The sequence below is a fragment of the Cephus cinctus genome, unplaced genomic scaffold, assembly GCF_000341935.2.
Source record: "Cephus cinctus unplaced genomic scaffold, Ccin1 Ccin1_scaffold0029, whole genome shotgun sequence".
NCBI lineage: Eukaryota > Metazoa > Arthropoda > Insecta > Hymenoptera > Cephidae > Cephus > Cephus cinctus.
This window is the reverse complement of record NW_014332776.1, coordinates 744,810-753,358: the sequence shown is the minus strand read 5'-3', so window position 1 is coordinate 753,358 and position 8,549 is coordinate 744,810. Positions and strand designations below refer to the sequence as shown.

The 8,549-nt window shown below is 40.2% G+C and overlaps 1 protein-coding gene across 3 annotated transcripts in view; it reads left to right on the top strand.

The window, feature by feature from the left end:
- LOC107267676 (RNA binding protein fox-1 homolog 2) overlaps positions 1 to 8,549 on the top strand; it is a 123,961-nt gene that overhangs the window by 34,806 nt on the left and 80,606 nt on the right. The window contains exon 3 of one of the 3 annotated variants that reach the window (XM_025085262.1): positions 590 to 656. The exons of the other annotated variants lie outside the window; for them this stretch is intronic. The gene's annotated coding sequence lies outside the window, so the exon portion shown is untranslated. The remainder of the gene's footprint in view (positions 1 to 589; positions 657 to 8,549) is intronic. 3 annotated transcript variants of the gene reach the window in all.

The following is an 8,549-nucleotide window of genomic DNA, read 5'->3' as shown; positions in this document are numbered from 1 at the left end:
CTACCTCTTCCCACCCCATCCAATCGTAAGAGGGGTAACGCGATTGGCCGTAATTCGAAAATTAATTCGAGAACTTCCGTTAGTCTACGTTACGGAAATTAAATCCTTAAATTATTTCTCACGACTCCCGAGGACCCACCGTCAAGTTCCTAGTTCTGCGCTTGGCTTTCGGCCTTCTCACTGTAGGAAGGCCGATATCAACGTCGATATTAATGGCATGAGCTAAGAGGGTATTCCAGGGAGAATAATGGCGCAGCTACAACGAGCGACACAATAACGAGATCGTTTCGTATACGTTTAAACGATTCGTTGGGTAATAAAGACACGAGAAATTAAGGATAAACATGAAAATTAGTAGTTTAGTTTATCATTCGCAATTTTAATGAGCTTGTAAATAATTGAGTGTCTCAAGTTCTCTTTGTATGTTATTATACTATACTATACTATACTATGTTTACATATACCGTTGTTCAGTACCACATTCATTGAGGTACCAACCGAACGTAACTTTTACCACGTGAATCAAGTGGACTTGCTAGCAAATGCGTCTGATGCATTTGGATTGAATGACTAATTTTTTTTTTCACAGTTTTTCAGAAAACTACAGGTGCCTTCATTTTATCCAGACACGAGGCTCCATCGTGAACTTATACAAAGTAGGTACGAGTAATTGACAATAATGTCAGGAAGTAAGTCGACCAACTGCGCGCGGCATAGTAGAGATTTTATCGAACTCGCGCGAATTGATCGACCAATCGTCTCGCTAAATGCGAAACGTGTCGGCGCAATTTGCGGATTTCAATTTCGACCTCGATAACCTCAAAAAACCCTCGTGGTCGTCTTTAATTTGCCGCACCTGCAAACTGGGCTTCAGCTGCAGTGCAGTTGCGACCTGGGGTCACGTAACGAAAACGTAACCCGGGGTTTTCCATAAATTTCATTCGAGAGGTCGAATCTCGTTAATTGTCCTATACGAAACTCGAAGAAAATTTCGATTTTCCACAAATCTTTCGTCTGCCTTATCAGCCTCGTTATCTCCTCTTACGTATATTACCTATATACGACCAGATCCTTTCGCTGCTTCACGACCTATTTTTCATCTTCGTTTCACTTTGCTTTCTTTCTCTTTCTCTAATCTCCGTCGCGGCTCTGGAAACTTCATAAGATATCTCCAGCATCCCTGGTCCACGTTAGTGGAAATGGGGATGTATACGTACGTGCGTCTTCCCTTCACCCGATTATCATTCTCTTTCTTATTCTCATTCCCAGTTACCGTATTACAAACCTTTTACTTTTATTTCTTTCTCTCCCCCTCACTTCATCATTCTTCATCTTCGTACCTTCTACTTACTTCGTCGCCTTCGTCGCCATTCTTATTCATCCGACTTCACAGCTGCTCGTCTTTCCAAGAGATTTAGAGTACGCGATGACGAAGCGTCCTACTCCTGGACCAAATTCCTGTGCACGGAGACAAGAGCCATGGCTGCCCGTCCAGTTAGCAGTGAATCCCACTTTGCTGCACAGTATTCGTCAGTAACCAACCCAGTAAGAATTATCTTCGGAACGGTAATGGTTACTGGCTTGTAAATAACCAGTATAAATTATTTCACGTTGTTCACCACTAATTTTCTATTCTGCCTGGAACTCGCTAATAACCAGACTGGTAACCCATAATTGTGGTTAACATAAATTTTGAATTTTTTAAATGAATGTACATTTTGTTCCCATGTACAATCTCCGGATGATTTCGCGAATAGAAGCAAACGAATGGTCGTGCAGTTTTTTTCGCAATTTTCAATGGCGCAGATATGAGTTACAGATCCGATCGGTGCTTCTAAAGATGTATACTGGGATCTGGCATAGTAGAGTGGACCGAAAGGAGGATTCTTGAACTAGTCAAGCAACATGAGGATCGACTTCTTGTGTAATCTATGTCTATATACGTATATCTATATGCTTGCTAAATGTCCTTTAGGATTTTTTTTCGACTCTCTGGAATATTTAATAAGCCGGCACCTTTCATATGTCGACCATGATCGATTTTCCAAACGCGAACTTTTGGGCTGCTATTCATATTCTTTTTAATGGTCAAACGGATCATTATGTCTCACAATCAGAGGATTGATGCGCGAGTGTCAACGTGGCGCCATACGATATATAATTCGTTCGTATTTTAAAGGGGAAGGGGATTGGTATCAGTGATTGATAATTATTAAGGCTCAATGTCTCTGCACAGTATTTAAGCAATTGTATTCAAAGGCGAATATTTTAATACTTTTGTGTAAATAATGAAACGGTAATTAGTAAAAGTATTGAAAAAAAAAAGAATCTGCGATTTTAAATAATTTCACAATAGTAATTTCAGCAATCACACGACTACACGAGTCTCATACTCGTTCTTACTAGATACAACAGTTTTTGTAAGAAATGCTCAAAGAAAAGGCCGTCTGGCTTTTTTTTTTGACGAGAGCTGCCATTATCAACGTGCCTTAAAAATATTTTTTAATAGGTTTCCCCTTCCTTGAAGATATTTTAGATGCCTATGACGTCACTATCCTAAATTTTTAAGTAATTTTATAGTCATTTGTCCTAAAAATAATAATTTAACGTGTGCCCTCTGGCGATACGTTACGGGACATTCTTTGAGAATTTGTTACAAAAATATTTTTTCTGGACAAATAACTCTAAAATTACTTAAAAATTTAACATAGTGACGTGATAGGCATCTAAAATATTTTCAAGGAAGGGGAAACCTATTAAAAAATATTTAGAAGACCCTTTCTTTGAGCATTTGTTACAAAAACAAAACTGTTGTATCTAGCTGGTACGAATGAGTATAAGACTCGCCTGACGGCTCGTGTACTAAATTTCACACTCGTGTCTTAAACTCATTCGTACTAGCCGGGTAAAATGTAATTTCTCTCATGGCCGTGAGATCTTGCATTAAAAAGTATCGAATTCGTAACTTCTGGAAAAGTCGTTTAAATATTTTTACGTGGTTCAGAGAGTCACGTGGTATATATTATAGTTCAGCACTTTCGAAACGTGGAGGACGAAAACTACACGCGGCAGAGCGGAATGCAGGCAATTTCATTCGCGAAGCTTCCAGCCGACCGGATATTCACCTCCGAGACGCTCGGTGTTTCCGCTTCTTGGATATGCGCCTTTCTTTCCTGCATCGTATGTATATACTCTCTTATTGTTAGTGGCGTCGGTAACGAATTCCCTCTTACGAGTTCACAACCTATATTTATGATAGGTTTTTTGTTCTTGCTGCAGCTATTGCTTCTGCTCGTTTCGCAAAGCAAATTATTGTAGATTTCTTGCGAGCATTGGCCAGTGAATTAAGCCGCCTTTACAATGCCAGCGAGTAAACCGTGATTGCTCTATAACCCTTGGTAAAATTATATTCGAACAGTTTGCTAGCACGATTTACGCGTATAAGGACTTTGTTCCAAATACGTAATACACTAATAGTACATTTATGGGTAAATAATTGAAAACAATATTGTTTTTCAAAAGTTTTTCAAAACTACCCTCGGTGCTGCAATAAATTTTTTTCTTTCTTTCTCTTTCAAGAATATGGTACGCATAGAAAATAAATATTAGAGGCATTAAAAGCTTGTCGTTGAAATTATTCTTGGCGTATAAATACACTTTCTATGAATCTTTGAAAAAAGGAATTCGAATGGGGAAGATTACAGGGTGAATTGTTAATAATGAAGAAACGAGAAAACCGCACCACACAATGGTACTGACATTGCTCGCGGCGCCGACTGTGCATGTACTTCTCTTTACTGCGCCGCGAAATGTTATCCAAAAAGGGGTAGATGAAAAAAAAATACTTGTTCCCCGGTGATTTCCACTTTTCGCGGAAATATTTGCTAGGCTTATCCGTCTGGCCCCCGCACCCCATAACCTTTTCATTTCGTGGAAGAGTAAAACCCAGTGGTATCCCTTGGAACGTGTATAATAACAGTAAAGTAATAATAATAATAATCCGAAGCCGAGATTGCAGACTTATAAGAAAATAAGGTTTATACTTATATGGCAAACTTAAAATTGACCGAGTTTCCTTTGGAGCAGGTATAAGATACTGATACAAAAATTCTGTCAATACTTACTGGTTGCGATAAAACAAAATACACAGTACTTAATCCTCCGTAGATATTCATACTTATTCTTTTTGCTGTGCGATCGTATTACTTATGCAGTTGATCAATAATAACTTCTGTAATGTTCTATAGTATCAAATACGTAAAAATTTAGTTTGGAAAATCATTATGCGCTGCAAACCAGTTTAAAGATGTCCCCATTAATTGAAATCGATTCTGAGAAGTATCGGAATTGGAATATAAAATCAAGGTAGTCTGAGGATATAGTAAACAGAGGCGATACTCTCGAGTTTCTATTTATCAATTAAAATAGAACGCGAAGTGTTTCACGATAGGAAATGGAATGCGATCGTGAGGCTTCTCTTCGTCAACGGTAATCTGCCTTTCATGTTTCTGTCAAGTCTCCCTTCAGTTATTTCTATTGGACGTGTTAATTACGAGAGTAGGAATATTCAGGGATATGTATATATTTCATTGTGTATATAGTCAGCTTGATGTATACGTCGAAATTTTAATTGAAAGCCCTTTTTCAATATGTATTTGCGTTTGTATTTACACAACGAAAGCTTTTCGAATAGCCTAGAGCAACTGAAGACGACATTCGTATTGTCGGTAAATAAATATTCTATATTACCGACAATGATGCTACGTAGATGGCGCGCGCGTATACCCGCGAAAGTCCATTTCAAACGTGTTACCACGTTGCTCGAAGACGCCATAATCGTTCCCGTCGGCATTGTTACCAGCTCGTCATTTCAATCCTTGGAAAAGATGTACTGTCACGTCCGCTTACGCAATAGGCGGATTAACTTCTCCCTGAACTACGAGTGGGAGCTACTGGACCGTGAGATATGGGTATGTCGACGAATAAATGCAATTTTCAAGACTGTCGTTGAGCCAGACGACATGTATACGACACGACAACACGCCACTGCGGATACGTTTAATTTAGATGATTTAAAAACAGCCGATGAATCGTGTAGAATATTCGTGCTTTCTATAGGTAAATAGTATTAATACATTCAAGGAATAAAATGAGAAATTAATTATGGCAGAGAGATGGAGTAAAGGTAATACAGGTAGATACATAGACGGAATTTTTCTTAGTATCATTATTTATTTTAATGGTGCGGAAAGCTCCACAAATGACAAATACGTAAGTATATATTTTTCCAAAGGAAAATCGAATGTGCTATTTAGGATAATGGTGAAAACCAGCGGTAAATATGGACGGGAAGTATCTCTGCAGCAGAAGTCGGTAGGTAAAGAAGATGCGAGTAACAACTTTATCGACACTGTAGGTCGCCACGTTCTCGTGCGTACCGACTCGGTGAAAATGATTTCGTTAACCGTTGAGAATCTTCGAAACTGTGTATACACCCCGAACTCGCGCGTCGTAACGTTCACTGGTAAATTGTAATAATCGACGGAGAAGAAAGATGTGAATTAGAGTGAAAATCTTCCACCATGCGAGGGCGTTGAGTATTTTGTTATTCGTGTCACTGAACAGCAATCGAACATAACCGCGAATAATATTACGAGCCCGAGAATCAACGGGCGTGAACGATATACGTATGCGGGTCCCGGTGATAATTTTATAAGTTCTGTCATTGGGAAAATTGACGGCAACAAACGTGGATTACGTGGTTCATCGAGCCTCGTAAATAAATATGTGATTTGCATTTATTTAACCAAACAATGATGTTAATCCGGCAGAAATGTTGTTATCTGTAACCTTACGCTTTGAAACATGGAATAAGGTGCTGCTACTCTACAATATAGTTAATTGATATGATAACCCGGAGCCAAGCACTTGCCTGTCACACAGAGCCCACTCTATATTCTCTTGCATATGTAGTGTGTAGCCTGAGTGTTGGCTCTTATATTCACTTTAAGGACCAATTTCAAGTGTCGTGCACGCGTGTAACGTCACGTGTGTGAAACAACCGAATCACTCAGCCATTCTCAGGGTGTATATTTAGCCGGAATTGGATTCTTGCCAGAGCGAAGCCCTGTAATCGGATCCTGGTGCGGCAAAGGTGTACCCTATGTACTCATGGAAGAGTCCTGCAGGAATATTGTCCACTGAGCTGAGATAATTAGAACAATTAGGATGCTGCTCCTGGTCTTGTACCTACGATATCCATTGCTAAGGTATCATTGGGTTGATTAATAATTTATGTAGGGATGATACCTCCCTAACCTCAAATTCTCTGATCTTGTTCGTGTTCAAGTTACCGTTGAAACTTGATCTTGGCAATATTGGAGCACGTGTTTTATGTGGGATTTTTTTTTTTTTTTTAATATTTTGAATTCCTTTGCCCATCTATTTCATATTTCGCTCGTTTTGTGTAACCTTATGGTTTCTCGAAATTTCTTTAGGTGCCAGTTTACATGTAACGGCGAGGTCCTTTGCTACCAGCTGCCGTACCGGATGCATACATTGGTTATAAGAAAAATACACACAGAGCGTTTATCTAAATGGTAACGAGAAACATGTGGCCTCTAATTAACCCTTCGGCAATAATTACCCTTCGAATTCAGTAAATTCGCCCTGGAATAAACCCTCCGGTGTTATCTAAGCCACCTCCGACTGTGGTAAACTTTCAGACATTGGTTCCTCGTGATCAGCTTTCTCTGCCTTTGGTACAGTCAAGACACTAACGTCATTTACGAAACGGCGCGAGTGCCGAACTATTTTTAGATGCCTAAACTATCCGAAACCTTCGATGCTTCTTCGTATTTTTCTGAAATTCCATGTGAAGTTTAACGAAACGCGCACTGTTTTTCTAACGTCTTGAATTTTTCATCGAAGCTCAAAACAGTCTTTAAAACATTCGGCCTGGATCCGTCTCTCAGGGCCATTTTGATGAATTACTCAGAAGTGTTCAAAATTAAAAAAAAAAAATTATTTTTAATGCGGGTTCCACAGTATTTTATTAGGATCCACCTAAAATGTTTTTTTTTGTTCCCTAAATTCATCTGCCAGCATAAACGGTTACTGCGTAAGACGTACTCATCCGCTGCCTTCCAAGAAGACCAGTATCCCTATTTATGACGTATTTTACGAGCGGTGCGGGTTCCGTTTACGAAAACGTAACAGCAGCTACGTCTTCGCAACGAGATAAACATCGCCTGGTCGATCTCATTGCTGGCGATTATTATTTCACCAGCTGGTACGATGGTGAGTCTGATGAATCCTAACGTTGCTACGTAAGTAACGCGGCTTAACGCAGATACTAAAAATTTACCGCATGAAAGAGGCCGACAAGGGATACATCACGAGAAGATACGTTAAAAAGAATAATGAATATACACAGTTATTAGATCTACTCCAACCTGACGCGTTAGCAATAAATTCGTAATTTGCTCGACGCGCCATTCGAAACAGCGTCAGGATTCCGAAGCTCATCGCTGTTCTGTGTTTTCCCCAACCTCCCCTTGAATTTATATATTTCCTAATGAGCCATGCTCACCCATGGGTCCATGGTAGATAGGCGATCGATTCGAGTTCAATGTCTGACAATACACTTTACCTAAATATGACAATTTAGAAATTAATTGATCGGTTCCAGCTATTTTTGAGGGATTTCTATATTTAAGGGTTAACCTGACTCGGTGCAAACGCTAGTCAGAGGTGGAGCTCTTGTCGCAACTCGTGGAAGAGGTCCTCTCGTGTAGTCGCCATGGCAACGCCCGCACTACGTTCTTCGACCGGTCCTCGGTAGGAACCTCAAGCCACCTCCAAGGTTCAAACTGAACTGACATGAGCATCGTGAATAATCATCGGATAATCAGGATAGGGTAAACCAATTAAAGCAGTTGGATATATTTGGAAAATAACATTTTCTTTTAAACGTATTTAATTCTTACCCAGGATGACGGCCGTTACCCTTACTCATTATGAAACTGGACTTTGATATCATCCTGGGTTTTTGCATTCAGCCTGATGATGCAAATTACCTGGTAACTGCTTGTGTACTGTACTTACAAGGGGTGAACGAAAATTAAGCAGCATCCGCTGTTAGCCGTATAAGGTCGAGTGTAAAACATTTATAGTGCCAGGGTGGCACAAGCATGGGCACATGCACGACGCCGAGGCTGAATGGCGTCCGACGGGGCGCATGTGCGTTGCAGCTGTGACGTTCGTCGTTGGCTCGAGGGTTCTAAAAATACGTACGGCTTGCCTGCACTTGAAAGACTCGCCTTAAGTCAAATCCAAGCAACAACATGTCCCCCGGCTTGTTTCGCCCTGGCGTGGCTGGGCTGAAATAGATTCCCATGTAAGAAGGATGCTGGGCGGTCTGACGTGTAACCTCTGAACACTGTAAAGGATTGAAAATTAATTAGCGATAATCATAGATAGTCAAGCTGGGACGATATCCTGGGCCAATCGACTGTCGGACTTGTGATTTTCTCTGTGTTCTAATGGGG